Below are 20,229 nucleotides of genomic sequence, written 5' to 3'. Positions count from 1 at the left end.
TATAGGGGAACCTTTTTAACAAGTCAGCTCCTATTGAGCTGAAAAACTCATAGAAAGAGCATGTCATCTTCCCCTCCGAACCAAATTTTGAGTTATTGAAGTTTATTTTTCAATTTTAGACAAATTTTTGAGCAAAAGAAAAAGAGATGAAACCCGTGGGTAGTGGGTAAGTACATAATATGTAGATGATTTAATTTTCTACAAAAGTAGTTAATCTTGAGGGGGATGAGAATTTGTTTGTAAGTGTGCTAAAGTGACCAGTTTTGAGCCAACGGGACCGTGCACGGAAAATCTAACCTTTCGGAAAATATAGAGAGGCCCCACCAATTTTTAGTCACCATTTTATTTCATTTTTTTTCTTTTCTTTTTTTTTTTTTTTGTTATTTTTATTGAGGGTTTGTAATTTTCTCTTAGTGGACCAAATATTATGCTGATCTTTGAAACAAGGTGAGCAGGGAGGAATTCCTCCTCTTCCTCCTCTCAGGTTGTGCCTGGTCTCCAGCAAAAATTTACTACATATTTGAGAGGTAAAAGTTCAATCCTGTTCATTTTGGATGGGGTAGGGCAGGTGAATCGCGCATTAAGATGACAAGTTGAAAAATGTAGGTATTTTTAAAAAAAAATTGAAAATCTTAAATTGAGAAAAAAATCCAATACATATCAGATATGTACATAGATACCTAATACTTTTTTGTGCAACGTTGTTCACAACTTTCCCTACCTTAGGTAAGTATACACTATACATACCTATAGCAAAGTACACTACAAAAATAAGTAAGCAATTTTGAAATTTTTTGATTTGTAAATCAGGTACCAGAAAAAATGTACCTACCTACTACGTTGCATTGGATTTGTAAAACAATTTGCAATTTTTTGATCGCTCAGTCGTGGAGCCCTTAAAGAGTGTTTTGAATTTTGATAGTAACAGAATACGAGTAGATCGACGCAGAATCTCAAACACTTCATTTGAGCTATTTTTCCCAAAACAGGTTGAGTAGCGATAGAAGCGAAAAAACGATGATTTTCTCGAAAATACGCCCTCTTTGAGGGTCCATATCTCCTCTCCAGGCGCACCTTCAGAACTGAAATTTTCTTTGAGTAACTTTCAACTAAAAATAAAGATCTTTGCTGAATTTTATCAACATCTTTTCACTTTTTTTCGTACGATCCAGCTTAAAGTATACGTACCTACATATAGGTATTTCAAATTTGCAAATTATTCAATTTAAAAAAAAAGCAAATTGACGAAGTATATCCTGAAACCTTGAAATTATGCATTAAGTTGGTTCTTAATGGCGGACACGTAACTATAATTTTTTAATAAGTAATTAAGTTGGTATAGCTAAGTACACATCATTTAGTATGTATAGGTACCTATAACTGCAACTGTTCACAAATAGGTTCAGAAAAACAATCAAAAATGAATTCTAAATTCAAGGTACTTACTAGTGTACCTAACTACGTGAATAATTTAGGCAGGAAATGTTAGAAATGGGGACAATAATTTGTCCGATATCGAAATCACTTGAAACGGTCTCTAAACACAAAACATGTTTGAAAATCTCAAATCCAGGAAGTTGATCAATCATTCATGAGTCATGAAGTCATGATCAACTAGTCGAAAGATCGAATGCATTCAACTTGACTTAATCGATTCGTAGAAATTATGTTATACGGTCGAATCTGACCCTGAATTATTTTTCTTTCCAACATCAGGTACCTACGGTACCTACGTTTCAAGGAAATATACAGTTTTGCAAAGAATTTTTTTTCTCGGAGCTAGACTTCTATCGATTGTAGGGCACATGGTATTTATGACAATAATGACATAGTTAAGTAAGCCTACTTAAGCTAAATAAAAAGAAAAATGGCGCTGTATCTTGATACAAATTACAACACATACAAAGTACCTTCTTTGCTAACATCACAATGTACCATTGAGGCCTGCGAAATGCTCGTAAAAACTAATTATACCTACAAGAAAAAACTATATCAGAATATAAATAAAAAAATATAACTACATAAAGAGCTCAGAAATTCCTATCTTTTTATAACTTTTTTGTTTGTTTTATTTTAATTAACAAAAAAAAAAGAAAAGAAAATTGCATTCACATTACGACTTTCCCATTTATTTTGTTGTCCTCGATTTCCGACAGAACACGAAGAACTAAACGGTAAACAAACACTCCGACCCGGCTATTCGACTGTCCATATTATATCCATCATACTCGTATTATGAGAAACCTACACCCACAACTACATACCTAACCACGTATGATTTCGCCAGAAATTTTATTCGAAGAGAGAAATTTCTGTTGTAAAGAGTACTAAAAAAAAAAACATGGTAAAGTTGCCCTCCTCCCTCACATACTTAGTTTTTAGTATTTTTCACCTCAAAACATAGTCAAATTCAACAGTAGATTAGTTCACTATACCGCATACAGGGTGTCCGGGAATGTTACCTATGTGAAGGTGTGGCTTATCTTCAAAATTGAAGGGACAAAATACGTATTCAAATCCAAGAGGCAAAATACAATTTTGACCATGGGGGTCGGTAGTATGTACTTTGAAAAATGAACGAAATTAGCTGCATATTATGGCTTTTAAGCTATCTTGTAAATTGAAGGGGCTACAAATGATTTTTAATTTCAATAAATCGCGATGAAAAAAATAAATGCAGAAATGAATACCTATTACCTACTATAGGTCAAAAAATGAACAAATTTTGTTCTAATCATTTTTTTTACTCTAAAATTTAAAAAAATTTTGAAGCTGAAAAATTTTCAAAATTTCATTAAATTTACAATTTTTAAGCTTCAAAAGCTTCTTAAATTTTAGAGTAAGAAAAAAAATGATCATAACAAAAGTTCATTTTTTGACGTTTTATTGCAATTTTTTTAAATTAAAATTTGTTGTAGGGATGCACCAAATGAAGCCCTTGAAATGTTACCCCCCCCCCCTCCATCGAATCTTTCTGCTACTATTTTTTCCTCTTCCTGAAGTTCCGATACTTGAATGCGAGTTGTAGGTACAATTGCTTTTTTTGAATTTTCTATTCGATTTTGCGAAAATAAGTAGCCTGACAATAAGAAAACTGGAGTTTTTTGGGAGGGTAGTGGGTGGGGGGGGGGTGACTGAAAATTTTCCGACTTGTATAGGTATGAGAAAAAATATAAATTTTGACGAATAAATTGACGAGTTTTTATGATGAAATAAAAACAAAAGATAGAAAATAACAATTTTGCCAATTCAGAGGTAAGTTATAAAACTCACATCAAGTTGGGTTCATTAAAAAAATTGTTATTTTTATTTTTGAATTTATGGAAGTTTCAAACTGGGATTTTTTTTAGTTTAGAGATAAGAATTGACCCAAAAATTGGGGTTTCGAAAGGTGAAAACAATGTTTTGAGAATTTGTTTACCTATTTCTTTTGATCCAAAACTTTACAATTTGAATGATGAGTTTTTAAAAATTTTAATTTTGAAAATGAAAAAAAAACGGACACAAAACTGAAGTGAGAGTCAAACACTTGTTTCGAAAAGTAAAAAAACAATGTTTTTTCAGGAGAAAATTGTGACTTTTTTGGCTTAACATTTCTTAAAATTTGGATAATATATGTACCTACCTGTATATTTTTTAAAAAGTTTAATTTGAAAAAAAAACACATATAGGAGCCTAAACGAAGGGAGGGCGAAAGCTTTCAAAAATTCATATTTTGAGAAATAAAAATTAGTGTTTTTTTATGAGTCTATTTTTTTGTCACCACAACTTTAGAACTCGAATATTGAATAGTTGAAATTTTCAATTTTGAAATAAAAGAAAAGCATGCCCGAATGAGGCCCATCCCCACCTTTTTACGTAGGTTTGATTTCCCGAAATCATACACAAGGTGATAGAGGGTATGTATACTTTTTTCAGTCAATATTTACTAAACTTTTACCGATTTACTCAGCAACATAGGAATGCACTTTTTAGTTCTTTCATTGTATTTTTTAAAACTTTAAACATTTTTTCTGCATTCTGAATATTCAAGTTCAACTCTTTTTGCAGCCTTGAAAAGAAAAAAGTATAGAAAAAATAAAATAAAATTGAATAAAGAAAGTTCAAAAAAAATGTCAAAATGCAAAAATTTTGAACTAGGTAATTTTTAAAATAAAAAATGAATTTCCAACGTCATATGCTTCATTAACATCGTCAAAATATAATTATAGGGAAATTGTTTTTAACACCGGGAAAATCCTGTAGGCCTACGTATCTAATTGGATGACCAATTATCCGAATCTAGAATTTTTATCCATGAAACGAGAAATAAATAATTGGTACCTAGGTAATTTTTCTAAATGCAAAATTACATCATCGAAGCCAACTTCAGACTACAGACAAACCGTATAGAACTCCATTTTAACCAGTTCAATAATTTTCGCATCTACTCGTACCTAGGTACCAGTTTTCATTACATAAATGAAACACCTACTTAAATGCGCAAGCTCCTCGGTACATTGAACACCAGGTACGTATACTACGTACATCGTACACTTGAATTTCCTTCTATAAAATATCGAATTACCTGTTTATCGAGTTTTTAAAAAACTCCATGCTGCATTGCATTTATAATTTGCCTTCTCTTCGATACCCTCTTGCTGACTATGCTATGTAACCAGGTAGGTACGAGCAGTACATACAAACCTGACCAGTATTTTCGTGACTTTGATTAAAATAAAAAAAACAAGGCGTACACAAATCGGACCAATCCGGTTCGTGTAAATATGGCCACCTAATAAATATTAACACCGTCGAATCAACTTTAACCGAAAAAAGCGCGACGACGCTTACGTCGTCGAATTCAAATACACATACACTCGACTCGAGGAGAGCAGTAAATTAATTAACATCGAAATAATGAGCACACGAATGTAATTACATCTTAATTCGAACCTTATGTCAATGAACGTTTTATTGACTCATCGACATGACTTTTAGAGGGCCTTCATTGGACAAGGGTCATGGAATACCTACTTAATTCGAGCGTGTGTGTATACTATACTGTGTTGGTACCTAATAGGTAGCTGTGAGTATTCGTGAGAGGGAAAAATTTTTCTCGAATAAATTTATTAAGGGGTGTTGCGTAGGTACAAAGTACGATATGCTGTTTAGGTACCTACGTTTATAACATTAATATGGCTGTTATGGCGTTACTTTTTATGACTCCATTTACATAATGGATTATTTTTTCCCAAGTTGGTGTTTTTTTTTAGTTTTTTATTCGGTCTTGTAACACGTTTTCATTTGTTAATAATCTTCAATCTACCGCAATTATACGTATTTTCTACCATACAGAAGGTATTAACAGCGATTTTCAGGGCAGATTAGACGAATAAGAGGAGGTCATAGTGGTCGAAATAAAGTTTTATGTTTCATTGTGATGCCATCATGCTGTAGAAAATGGATCAAAATTAAATTAAAATGAATCCCTCAACCTCATTTTATAATTTTTTTGTTTGAATAATACTTGAATCCATTTTGTCAAGTTGAGGAAATCTGATACATAGTTTTAAAGAAGTAACTTTCAAAATGTTTTGATTTTCGGGGGAAAAAATAAAACAAAATAAATAGAGTAGATAATACTCAGGTATCTTCTGAGGGCAACCTTTTAGTCTCCTTCTCACCAATTTTGCTTACCTATTGCTTTTTTTTTTTTTACTAAAGTATCTTAATAGGTAAGTGCATATTTTTGGAAGCCTTTTATTAAATGCCTTATATAAGTAATTTTGAAATGTGTGACTGAGCTTTTGAATCACAGGACATCTTTTTTGTAATATTCTAACATTTCGACCTTTCGAAGATCAATTTCGACAGTTTTGTGGAGAAGAAGTATATTTTTGAGCCCAAATTTTTCTCAAAAAAATGCTCTAAAATTTTAAAATGTACGATTGGGCAGCTAGAATTGAGGAAATATTCTTTCTAAGAAGAAGAGAAAAAATGTATCTATTCAAAGTTCGAATTTGAAGAAATAACAACAACACCAACAATAACAATCGTATTCCCAGTACCATTGCATTTTAAGGGTCATTTTTGCCAAAAGTGAGAATAAAATGTAAGTAGTTTAGCTCCAAAATTTATTCAAAACTGCAGTCCTATGTCGCAAAATGTGGGATTGGGCAACCGAAGATAGGAGAAAAGGACAAATTTTAGGGGCATAATTTATTGGAAACTGTTGATAAAATTTGGAATTTTTAATTTTTTCTGGAAATATTTCAAAAAACAGCGATTTTTAGGAAAAATGTTTACCTTTAGGCATTTTGTTTTGAGTCGAACCAATTTTAAAGTGTGAATGAGGATAAATATATTTATGGGTGACTGCTCCTTCGAAAAAAAATCTTATTGTGAAATGAAAGTTTCAAAAAAAACTCAAATGTGGCATTTGAATTTAAAAAACAAAATTGAAATTGCTTTTTCAAATTCATTTTTTATTTTTTTGAAAAAGTACTTTTGATAAATCTTTCTGATCCATTAAAGAAAAATCCTCATAATATTCGTATTTTTTGTCGAAAATGTCACATTTTGAGTTATTTTGAAACTTTCATCTTCCAATAAGATTCTTTTTCGAAAGCTCGACTTTTTTATGATTCGGCCAATTGGGCAAGGCACCCTATCACACTCTTCAGAGCAATTTAATATTTTAGAGCATTTATGCATTTTTCAATTTTTGTTTCCGTCATTTGAGGTCCACTTTGGAATATTCACACATTACTAACTGGACATTCTGTTTTTCGACATTTTTCCGAGACGAATTTATCAAATTTATGAAAAAACGCTCTGGTCCGCCCTGACCACTCCTTTCCTGATTTAATTTCATGAAAGCTCAACAACCAATATGTTCATCCAAGTGTGGGCATTTGTAGTCCCCGTATTTTATCCCAACTTTTGTCAAAAAATGTTCCCCAAAAAGGGGTGAAGTGTTTATCCAAAATGCTTTCACTCATTCATCATTACATCGAGTGAAACCATATCTATCATATAGTTTCAAATTTGACCCAATAGGATTTTTTGTCTTTTCGGATTTAGGGTATAATCAAATTAATAAGCCCATCATTTCCGAAGTGGTTTCAAGAGGCTGAAGGGCGAACTGAGAGTGACATTGGAACTTGTATTGAACTAATTCAAGAAATCAAAAGCATTTTTATATCGCATTTCAGGATTCACCTGGGCTTTCAAGGGAACAAATGCCATTAAAAACTTAAATTTCTTCGACAGCGACATTTTACTCTCATATTACCAAAATATTAAGAATTGCATACTTAGCTAATTTTAAATTTCTCGCGGAAAATTTACGAAAATGCTGCAACTTCTTTCATTAAGTATTGTGTCCAGTCTTCACATATTTTTGAAGTATTTTTTGTTTTTCTTAGGTTAGGTGCTTACCTACTCTCTAAATTTGAAACAGTCAAATGTCACTGCTTAGCAGTCACGACATTTTGCCTTCTTAAAAGCAGTAGTTTTTTTACTGCAAAGCAGTAAACAATTTACTGACTTGGTCTGTAAAAAAAAAATCATCAAATTTAGAGAGTACTTTACTTACTTGTTTTTTTTTTTATCAAATAGGTAAACAAAACAAAAAAAATCAAAGATCAATATTCAGTAAAAAGGATTGCGATGTCAAGTAGGTAGTTTTATTTCCCAATCTTTCAAAAATTACAATTTTTCATTTTTTTTTTTTTGACACTTTCTGCAGTATTTTTAAGAATTTTCTCCGAATATATCTGAATGAAGAAAAGCTGAATTGAATGCCATATTTTCAATTCTCAACATTGGAATCACCTATTTCGATTCAACAATTTTTCTTGATTCTCTATTTTTGAAAATTTTCTGGCCAAGAATTCGAAAACATCAAAATTTAACCAATTGAATAAAGAAAACTGAAATCAATCAATTGGTAACGGTTTCGAACAATTTTGAGTAGTTCTGAAGCTTCCAGCTGATTTATGAAAGTTGAATTTTTCAGAAAATTTTACCCATTGAAGTTTGAAAGCTCAGATTCACCCCAATTTCGACACGCTGAGTCGACTGGAGGTAGTTTCTAACTTTTCTGGAGTCTGCAGTCAAAATTTGGAAATTTAATACTCTCAAAATGTTTCATAAAAACCGTCCAAATTTGGTGGCTTTAGCTCTTGTAAACAGAGTTGATGCTTGTTAGTGACCTACTTGACCGATTACTCACCATTTTTTTAAAATTCGGTTTCTATACCGAGGTATACCGATCAGTAATTTACATTTCAATATTAGGTATTCTTATACCTAGATAATGCGTACTAACATCATCTCATTTTATTTGATAATAGGTAACTTTAATCACCTCCTATCTCATACAATTTTTTTATCCATCCTGCATTCAAAAATCTTTTAATCATAGTGGTCCATTTGACCATCACATATCTCGACTGGGCTTTTATTTACGATTAGAAAAACCTACGTTCGGTTTGAATTCGCGGATTAAGCGCAATTAGAGAGCTTTATGAATTCTATATAGTTTTGAATTTGGGCACCGATGCGATTTGTGACAATGACGACGTCGATGACCAAAACCTAAGGGGTTAGCGAATTCGAGAAAATTAAATTACTATCAATAAAACGCCCGTTTTCTGGTTTCGAATTGAAAAAGCGCACCGAAACGGTGTCGAAATCATGCCAGGTCACGTGGCTTATGAAATATACCCCCTTAGGGTAACGTCTGCTTTGAAAATATCAACGAGTTCACGCTGGCGGTGTAAAATTAAAGCGTTCTCAAACTATACACCGCGACTGTAAACCAATCAAAAGTCTTCGACTTGGAATTGGATTAAAAACTCCAACTCGTTGCCTTTATTAATATTCAAAAAGGCTTGCAACTTCGTCAATGTTTCAGTATCACGTGAGAAATAACAATTACCTACCTATATAGGCAGTCGAGAACTTGGAAAACTGCACGCTGCCGACCGCCGAGTCAAACCGGCCATTATAAATAAACAATACAGTTGAAAATTTTAAATCGCAATTATATCGAGTAATTTTTCAACTTTCAAGCAGCCCGTAGCCTAATGTATTTACATCGATCCGACTTACAATTATTATCGTGCCTACTTCTTAATTCTGCAGGTACCTTGTACTTTTTTTTTTTTAGAGAGGGTGAGAAAGAGATATGTGAAAATTTTGTAGATCTTCAACGCGAGTAAGTAAATAATTTACCGAAATGAAAATTGCATGAGGTACCTTGACATGTAAATTATAAATAGGTGTAACCATATCATTACCTACTTTTTACCATTTCAGGGAAATTTTCCTCATCTAAGTTGAATGCACTTCTAGGTATACTTACTCGGTGATCCAACTAATAAGTATAATGTCACATGGCTTTTCTCAACTACCTATACCTACATAAATTACAAAAGTAGGCAGGAATATTTTGACTATCGTGGTTTGTCATTGCTGGCATTTTTTTTTTTTTTTTTTTTTTTTTGTCAATAACCAAATTTTAAGGTTTCCGATCAACGTTGAATTATTAATTAGAACATAATGTGAGGAAAAGAAAACCAAAGCGTTGGCACGATATTAGAGGTGATTTTGTAGGCATATTTGCCAAAGTTTTGTTAATTTATTTCGCCAAATTTATGACGCAGATACTCGAAAAAATGTAAATAGCGTGTAGAAAAGTTGGACGAGTGAAAATTATTTACTATCCTACCTACTGCAAATTACTTGTTCAAAGTTTACGCTCGAATTCTCAGTAAACGAACGTCCAACGTATAAGTACGTACAATCGTACATTCCTCCTTGTAATTTTTTTAACGAATAAAATGTGCACAAGGAATAAAAATAAATGGGTAGGTAAGTTGAAAACATCATCACGATATTAAATTTTTTATTAGATTTTTGTTTGACTTTTTTCTGTGTGTTTATTTTGCTACAAATGTCATGAGGTAAGGTGGGGTGAGAGGAAGAGGATTGTTTGGATCAGTCACATGTGGATGAGTATGGCAAAAAATTACGTACTGTGATTTGTAATCGAACAATTTTACAGTGATGTAGAAACCTTTGGTTGATGAAAGAGGCTTCCTAACAAAAAACTGAGAAAATTGGTTGATTGGAATGTAGGCTGTCAAGAGTGGCCGATCTTGGTGGAACGTTTCATATTGCATTTAATTTTTATATTTGTCAGAATTTTGATTACCTACCTTAATTTTATTGATAATTTTGGATGCAGATTTACATCAAAAAATGATTATTCTTTTCTTTTTTGATCTTCAGGCTCATTTGAGAAGTGCTTTCAAAATCAACTTAACTTATGGGAAATAATTTTTCACCAAGCAAGTGCTCCTTTCCCTCTGAATCTCTTAAATACACTCCTATTTTAAATATAAACAAAATCATTGCAAAATTCTCAAAAATTACCCAGCTAGGTACATTTTTCTTTTGTTGAAAATCATTAAAATTGAAAAATTAAGAAAAAACATTTTAAATTGTATAATTTCAGCAGAATCGTTGAAAAGTTTAAAAATCAAAAAATCTCTGAAAAATTTAGGAAATTTTACCTTTTAAGAAAAAATTGAAAAATACAAAGATTTACGAGTAAAATGTAGGTACATACTACCTATTTTTCAAACATGATTGGGTACATTTGAATATAACTTTGCCATAAGTTCTAGGGGACAAAGACTGCACATCTTCACGAGATAAGAAATGTTGAGTTTTTTCATTCATTTATAACCCCCCTCCCTCACCCACATATATTCCCATCTGAACAGAATTCAGTTGAATTTATAAAATGAAATGAGCATGAAAATAGTGTCCTCAGTTGAATTACGTGAGGTTTGAAAAATTTGAGAGTTTTGCCATTCATCTGTCAACAATCCATTTCAAAAACTGATTCAACTTTTAGAAATGAATCCTCGAGAACTTGTAAAAATATTTTTCTACATTCATTGAGACAATTTTAGAAAAATTTGAGCTTCGCTTTTCCATAGTTTAACATCTTTTTGCAAAAATGCTCTCATTCGAGGAATTCTTTGATTAGACTTCGATTCAAAATTAATTTCTCTTTTCCACTGCTGACTCATATTGAAAAATTTTCAACCAAAATACGTTTCCTTTAAAAATGTTGATGAAAGTTTTTTTCAAAAAAAAGTGATTCATTAACAAAGTTATTAAGGACGGAATTTTTGAAAAAACGGAAAATTTGTGCAGAACTATAAAAATATAAGTTCAAAACATTGAGGATTGTTCACTCTTATGAAATACCATCATCATGACTCGTAATCAAGAGCTCATCCACTGAGAATAAGAATTAAGAGTTCAGTGGAGTGGAAGGGGGAAGAAGAAAGACATTTCTGTTTTGGTCATGCTCTAACTACCAATGTGTTTTTTAGGTCTAGGTACTTTTGACAGTTTTGACCTGAGAGAGAAAAGGTGTATTTTTTTAGAAGAAAAAATAGGTAAGTCAAATAGAAACATTTCCATTACCTACTCATGTCAGAAGCGAACCTCAAAACTCGATGATAGATAAGTTTATAATAGGTATGACCAAAATAGAAGAATCCTAATGTTAGATTTAGAGCTTTCATGACCTTATAAAAAAAACAAATTCCTGGCTATAAAAATTCTTGGAGTACCTGAAATTGAAAACGCCTCGATAGTGAAAATATAACCAAAATAGAAGATTCTCAGATCTGCAGCTGCCCAATTACATTTTTTAACTCTTCGTCACGCTTTTTTTATTTTGGAAAATTTGTGGCTCAAAAAATGTCAGTTTCCCACCATTAGTAACAAAATCATGTCACGAAATGTAATATTGTTGGTAAAAAAAAATAAGATTTTTCTTGAGAGAATTTGATGATCGTTTGATTTTTTCGACCATTCAAGTTTGTATGCACAATTTTTCAAAATAAATTTTCGAAAATTTAAACGTGTTAGAAACCCTTAATATTTGAATTTGTAAGATAATTTGACGGAGGATCATTCTATACTTATTATGCTCCATTTAGAAAAGGGGTAAGTAACATGGAGATTCCCCCGAATCCAGTTCCTCGGATGAAAATTCCCCGAATGCCAAAATACCGAGAACTGAAACCGAAATAAAAATTCTCGAACGATTTTGATACTTTCAAGCCCTCGTATTTTTGTAAGTCAAGAACTGAGGAACACGAGTTTGATCATTTACCTACGAGATTTTCAAATGTAGTTAAAATTTGGTCACTTCTGTTGTTATTCAGTACCATACATAATTGAAGATTTCAGAGTTTTTTTTGTTCTTGTTTTTATCTTTTTTTTTAACAATAATAAATCACATTTTTTCAAAAAATATTTTTGAAAAAATTTTGAGAAAATTTGGTGAACAAACAACATTCTTTGAAATTCGAATCAAATTTTCATTTTCCCCTTCTCCAACTCCCTCAAAAATAATTTAAGTGTGTTATTTCATTCTTCTGTAAAATTTAATTTTTGGCTTGTGGTTATTTTTTGAACGAACCCAGCCCATTACCAAAGCATCAGTTTGTAGGGTAGCTTTGTTAGGGGTCACTACCTCAAGGTGAAAATGAATAATTTTATTCATCCAAGAAAACTCATTTTTAGTCGAATTGAAAGAAAAACTTGGAAATAGTTACCTACTATGTACTCTTAAAATATTTTATTGCAATTTTTCTATCAAAATGAGTCATTTATGCCAATATTGGTGATTTTTTCAACCAATAAATCACACCAATAGAACCATTCATCAAAAAATCAAATCCAATAAAATCTCGTAAAATGTAAACAAGCCCCCCATAAAAAAATAATACGATGTGCGTTGCTTTGTATGTGGTATACATTTACACATACTCGTATACGTAAAAAGCTCATTAATCTTGCTAGCAAAACATTCGGGTGGTAAACTATTGACGGACGTTTTATACGCTGTTTATTAGATTCATATTTTGTAGATTTATTGCATATACTTGCATAGAGTCAGAAGATGGAAGAGGAGGGGGGTAGATGAAACAAGGGTACACACCACACAGTAGATATAGGTAAGTCAAGGAAGGCAGGTCGTAGATGTACACGCGAAGTTGAAATTTATGAATTTTTAAACATTATCGTTTCGCAATGCTCGATGCGTTTTTTTTTTCTATATTTTTTTTTCTTTAGTATGTAATGGTATATCACAACCCTAGAACACGAAGAATAAAATATCGCGCCAAAATTTACAACTCGGGATTAAATTGCTACCCTAAACACGATTTAATCTTTGTAAACGCGTAGTTAAACGTAATATACTATATAAAGTTTCGCAATAGAAAAACTTTTTCTCTTTTCACGTAAAAATAGGGAGACGAGTTTCGAGCTTATTCGTCCGGGTTAGTGAATTGGTATAAGGCTAAAGGCTCTCTATGTAGGTATTAGGTGCTCGTATTAGCCACCACTGGAATTGAAATAACCGCGAAACCCCTTCGACGAGATGAACAAGAGCGGTTTAATGGATTTCAATGGGTACGAGAGCGTACAGAGAGTTTTCAGAAGATCGTTTCCTTTTCAACGATCTTGAATAGTTGACAAACGCAGTGACCGAATGTAATGTATCATGAATAACAAAGAGAGGCTAATTTGCAACATCCTGGACTCGGATGCAGTTCGTGACCGACTTAGGCCCATTGCCGGTATAATCCTAATACAAACTAACTGCGGGTAATTGCCTATTGAAACAATGAACGTGTAGGGGATTTGAGAGGGTTGTCGCCTAGAGAAAGCTGTTATAAACAAATTTCTTCCATTTGTCATCGAAATCGATATTTCATCGTTTCGACACGCGTTATCGTTATATCAATTGCACAACTTTATGTAGTAGATATATATCTGGTATAGGTAGTTTATATTTGTATGTAGTATAGGTACCTTACCTTTAGATATTTTTATTTTATATTATTTATTTGTTTAAGCTACCTTTAAGCATATCCAATATAGGTAGTTGATTGATTTACCTATATACCTACGTGAGGTTATATGTAGGTACCTACTCGCGTCGACGAGTCATAAAATGACCCGATTGGCAGGTGCTCTATGAGAAATATTCGCACTGATGAAATAGTCTGATTCCGGATATTGTTACTTTTACGTAACATATCCGTTAGACGTGTATTTTAAAATTCTTACCGTTTGATTTACAATTCGAATACACGTGATACGGTTCGTGTTTAATTGACAAATCGAGTTTCCCTTTCGGTGCGATGAATAATACAAAGTACACGACATTGTCGCGCCTGCTTTATGTAAGATCCTATAGATATAACGTGAGGAAATTTTTACCTGTCCGAGTCACGCTTTGGTTTTGCATATGAAATGTAAACTTTGCGGGTATCTGCACGAGCAAATTATAGGTAATCGATCAGCATAACTATTGCTCATTTTTATTTTCATTAAAAAAACGATGACTGCGCCAACGACGAAAATAAATAAATTGAATTTTAAAAAATTTTTCTTAGAGGTAATGACAAAATTGAAATGAAACCGGGTCAAATGTCGCGAAAGTTCTCATTGTAAAAAAATAATAATTTTGGAATTTCTGGCATTTCAATTGAAGTACGAGCTATAAAAACTTACACTTATAGGTACTCATACAGCATAAAAATTTCCTAACAAGAAAAATTATTATTTTGGAATACAACTGGAATTATCTGGGGAATAACTCAGTACCTACCTATAATAAGTAAGATGAATTTAAATTTTTGATCGTTTTCATGATTCATTTTGGGATTCCATTTTGATTTGGCAGGTTTTTACACTAAAATGAGATCCTTAAATCTCATTTTCCACTTCAAATTCCAAAATGAAATACGCATCACAAATTTTCAAAATGTTTGCACTTTTGCTCTCTACTCAAATACTTACCTATTTAGTTTTCCAAAACAGGAATTTTTTTGAATTCAGGAAGATTGAATTTTATTTTCTTTTGATTGCTAAAAATTTTGGTTTTTTACCAATCTGAATCTCAAAATTCCAAAATGATTTTTTGTTTTTTGAAATTGAAAGCCAATTTTGATTTTGACAAAATGTGAAAATTTCTCGTTGTGAGCTAGGAGCTAGGTACGATAATCAAAATTGTAAAAAAACAAAAAACGATCAAATGAAATGCTTTGTTTAAATTTTTCTTTTGTGGCTTCAAAAAAATTGAGAAGAATATTGTTCAATAGAAAATTATAGGCCTTTTGTTTCCATTTGCATCTTTACATTTGACTTTGAAAATTAACATAAGTATACCTACTCATTGTTCTGTAGAAATTGATAGAAATTCTAAATTATTTTCATAGTGCGAGATGACTAAATCAAATCCTAATTTTAGTCAAACTTCTCGTTTGAAAATTTTTGAAATCTATCACTGAATTATTTGCCTTTACCTAAGGGGTGATTTTTGTGCAATTTCGTTATTCAAAGGCTCATGATAAAAATCAAAATTTTGATAAAGTTAGTCAGAAAACTTGTACTTAGCTTATATCCTATTTTCGACGTTTTAAAGTCATTTTGAGACATTTCTGAGCCCTCTGAAAATTTTTGGATTTTCAAGTTCAAAATTCTCACAAAAATCTGAGCCAAAATGAAATTTGGTGACAGGAGGATAATGTTGAGCTCTGTCACTGATTTAAACGGGAATTCAATTTTTGAAAATGGAATGGCCTGAAACATTCCCCCTCCCTCCACCGAAATCTGAGCTGCCCAGAATAATTTTTAAGTTCTTGAATATTCAAAATGTTGACTTTCTAAAATTATCTTTTATCTTCTTTAAATGTACGTGCGAGAATCGAGAAACTTCTATGTAGATATTGCTGTTCAATAAAAGACACTCAAGGTTTGCCTCAATTCTGAATTCTGAATGAACTCGTTAAACTAGTCGAGAACAAACCAGAACTCGATTTTTAGCTGCCTAAGTTAGTTTCTCTGGCTTCTATAAAAGAACTCAAAAATCTTGGAAAAATCGAAAATTACGATGAAGCCTCCAGAATGCCCTAGTTTTAGGAATGATAATACGATAATTTGCGCAAGTTTCAAAAATTCCTCCAGGAACAAGAAATAGTTAATTCTTCGGATTTTTTCACCTTATATACCAGATACTCGTACCTATAGGTACGAGATAAGTATACTTATCTACTCATTTCTGTCAGTTCAAATTTTCAGCCACTAAATCAATTGGTGGTCTTTTTGAGCAGTTCTGGAATCTTTAAAAAAAATTAAATAAAGATAATTCAAAAAAAAAAAAACTATCAAAATGTGGATTTGAATGAAGATTTTTTACAGCCCAACTAAGTTGATCGAAAAAGGTCCAGTAACAGTTGCTCTCAGTTAATTTTGACTTTTTTTAATATGAGAGTTCTTTCAAAACCAGAAAATTCAAAAATAGACAGAATTATTTCATAGTAGCTCGAAACCAACACTAATCGATTCAAGAGGACGAAGATGAGGACTGGGGTATGGATCCCTGTTTAATTTTTCACGCTGATGAGTCCCAAGTTCTGATCAACGACCAATTTTTAATTTATTTTATTTTTTTCAAATATAATCGCATGAAGAAAATTTTGGATTTAAGCTTAGTTCTAGTCACTCTTTCTACCCTTAGATTCATACAGGCACAATTCCTGTAATCTGTTTCAATCTCAATTTCGATTGTAGGTATTTTTAAGATGAAAAAATTTTAAAATGTGCAGATTTTAAAAGACTTAGAAGCCACCATGACTTTATTTGGATACTTTTTTGAGATTTTCTGAAAAAAAAAAAAAAAAAAAAAAATACTGGATAATCCAAGAACCTATTGGAAGATTAACGGATTGACTCGAAACTATCACTAAATGATTGGGGAAATCAAAAATAGGGCATTGACAAATTTGCAGCTTTCTGCCTCTAACTAAGCAAGTCCATTCGATCAAAATATTGTTTTTTTTTTCATGAAAAATAAGCAAATTTTCAAAACTGGAAAATTCCCCAACCCCAAAAATTGAAACATGAAATAGGTACTCATAGCATCTAAAATTATTAGTCTGGTGATGTATTTTTACAATTATGTTTCAATTTTTCATCAGCCTGTTCTAAAATTTTTCCATCAGTTAGAATACGAATATACCTTCATAGTATTTACCTGAATATTTCATCAATCATCATCGTTTATTCGAATAGGTAGGTACTTAAATTTGAAATATTTTTAACAGATAGATAGTTAAATTTTTGAAATAATCTATTATCTAAACTTGACTAAAAATTTACCATCCCTATTTTTATTTCAAATGGAACGAACATTACGTACTTATCATTGAAAGGTACTTAATGATCAAGCATGAATCATGTTTTTTTGTGATGGTCCAAATTATTCATTGACTCATCGCACATTTAGATACTTACTTCTGTTCAAAATTTTATAACAAATTTTTGAAAATCACGTTTTTAAAAAAAAAAGTGTAGAAATTTGAAAAAATATAAAAGCCTTGTTTTTTAAAATCGTTCAAATATTTAAAAAAATAAAATAAAACTAGAAAAAGAATAATTCTAAAGTCAAAATATTGCCTTTTAAATCTCATCCCTTTGTAAAAAAACAAAAAAACAAAAAAACTCTCGAACTTATTATGCAACATTTGCCAAATACTCCATTAATTACTTGCGAAAACTCAATAAATTATTCTTGAGAGACTTTTCTCTTGACTGTTGAAGTGATCCTTCATTCCATCCGTTGTACCTACTCGATTTGAAAATCCATCTCAAACAACATCGCACCCAACACAAAACATACATTTTGATAATCTCATTCATAAAAATCTGTAGACACGTAGTTCGTAGTTCTTTCAAGGATACATTTTTTTTTCACATTCCCATCACCATCAGTCTATCAGATCAGCGAAAAATGCTTCGAAAACATAGACGATCTTCAAGCTAGACTAATCCCGCATCCTTTTTTACTCTGTTCAATGTTCATTGATCATTGATCTCGTTCAAGTTTCGGACACGTTTAAAGAAGAACAGCTCCTACCTTTTTTCTTCACGGTTGAAAATTTCGCAACATGACGAACACGACCCGTGCACCTTGTACCATCTACCTATGCTATGTATCGAGCGCGGAAGAAAGTATTAGCCTAACCCTGTATAAGGTTGACACAAACAGATCAAAATTCAGCTATTGTTCGCGCCGAATCGTCTCGTATTTGGGAATTCATTCAAACAGGTGGGCTTCTCTCTCTCTCTTTGAAACGATGAACGAATACAGCAAGGTGAAGTATTTCCAAAAATATCGAATATACGAGGTATAAATCTCGTATTACATAATTTACTAAATTACCTGCTTATTAGTTTCGTGGGAAGCACGGCGGCTGCTGTGTATGTAATATTACGCGAACCCAAATACACATCTGTGATCGTTGCGCTGCGATTAAGTTATATATCGCGAATATAAGCGGGGTTGCGGGCTAAAAATAAGTACACTACGAGTAAATGCGGAAAAAATCTTATACATACTATGTAAAGGTCATATACGATCACTATTACGAGTACGTGTAGGTACTTTTTATCACAGAGGCACAGACCCTTATTACTCGACAACTAGAAGTCAATTAATTTTACCAATCGTTATGTAAAAGGTCGATTCGACACACCGTTTATTCGCCTTTGTGCCGTTTGTATACGCGTCAAAGCCTTAAAAACACATTATTTTACCCCAGATCTGGATCTTGGCTGGCATCTGTTTAAACCATCTCCGGCCTATGCAAACCTACAAAACGTTCAACAGTAGCCAACAACAAAGCATTTCAAACCCTCTAAATGTTTTTTATCTTTTTCTCCCTTTGGTCCATTCATCGCGGCACTTTAGAAGTCAGAATAGCCCAGCACCTAAGAAGATGTATTCTCAAACAGCGTGAAAAATTAATACTCTTGTACTTCGATTTGGGTGATAAAGATGCCATGTATGGTCTCCCCTCTCCTCACTCTTTCTCTATAGATTACCTATAGTTGTATGTTGGATTCTTCTGTCGTCGTGGGCACTGGACAGGTAGGTAAATAGGTACACATGTAATACAGAAGCATTTTCCAGTTCCATCTATCGATATCGCACCAAGCATCACTCGCGAGATTAAAAATTATGCTTTTATCTGTTTAAAAATTAACTTAAAATTTTGTTATCTAATTCGATCTTTTCACTCGCGAACACAATAAGTTACATGAGCGTACTTCATATTTTTAACCATCAAACATGGTTCTTATATTGTACCAGAATAAAAACTGACAACACATCGGGTTTTTTCACCAGTTATTATGTGCCTAGTATAAACCCTATTTTATGGATAGGATGAATACAAAATACAGTACATCCGACACCATAAATTATTTTAAGTCGCAATCGCACTATTCGACCGGAAAAAGCAAGATGTTCTCGGTCGTATTCAATTGTTAAACGAACTCGTAGATTCGACGGGGAATATTTTATCGAAAAAGATATAGAGTGTATATTTTCATCCATCTGATTATCATTATCGACAGGTTTTTTAAGTATCTTTATCCTGAAAAAGAAAAAGGAAATAGGAATCGAATTTTGTAGGAGAAAAAAGTTACGGCAAGGAGCAAGAAAAAGGGAAAGTGGAAAAGATTATACTGATCACAATAATGTGCATTATGCTACACATGAAGACATCCTCAAAAGTACCAACAGTTTGCCTCGTGAGTCACCTTCACTCGACAATGATAAAATCATTCTAAATTTTTAAAATTCGAATTTCTCATTCTCTTATGCTAACCATTGCATTAGATTTGGATCTCTTAGAGCATGAAAAATCCTTCAAATCGAGTTTTATATTTAAAGGTGAAACATTGCCAATATTTATGAATCAAAAAATTCAAAACCTATTGTTTTCAAATGTCATTCTACCTAATCATCTAGAATTTTAAAATTGTGCAAAATCTGCATAGGTTGAATTTTTTTTTTTGAATGAACATTTTTTCAAACTCCCTTTTCCGAAACTCTTTAAAAATGAGAAAATTAAAAAACGAAGTAAATGTAGGGATCTCGTGATCCTTAATCGAGTACTTCAATATTTATTTGAAGATTATTGGTAGGTACCTACTTATCGTCATTATTTTAAAAAGAATAATACATTGAGCATTTTTAAAGCGAACTTAGAACAGTTATAGGTAGGCAAATTTTCAAGAACCCCATTCTTTTCTTCTTTCTTTTCTTCCCTTCCAAAAAAACACGAAGAT

The 20,229-nt window shown here is 32.1% G+C and overlaps 1 long non-coding RNA gene across 1 annotated transcript in view; it reads right to left on the bottom strand.

The window, feature by feature from the left end:
* The window catches only part of LOC135844645 (uncharacterized), a 32,337-nt gene extending 13,069 nt beyond the window's left edge, over positions 1-19,268 (bottom strand). The window contains exon 1 of the long non-coding RNA XR_010558592.1: positions 18,979-19,268. This is a non-coding gene — a long non-coding RNA (uncharacterized LOC135844645). The remainder of the gene's footprint in view (positions 1-18,978) is intronic.
* Positions 19,269-20,229: the final 961 nt, after the last annotated feature.

Source organism: Planococcus citri, chromosome 4 (genome assembly GCF_950023065.1).
Source record: "Planococcus citri chromosome 4, ihPlaCitr1.1, whole genome shotgun sequence".
Taxonomy (NCBI): Eukaryota; Metazoa; Arthropoda; class Insecta; order Hemiptera; family Pseudococcidae; genus Planococcus; species Planococcus citri.
The sequence above is the reverse complement of the archived record's forward strand: the minus strand, read 5'-3'. Positions and strand labels throughout refer to the sequence as shown.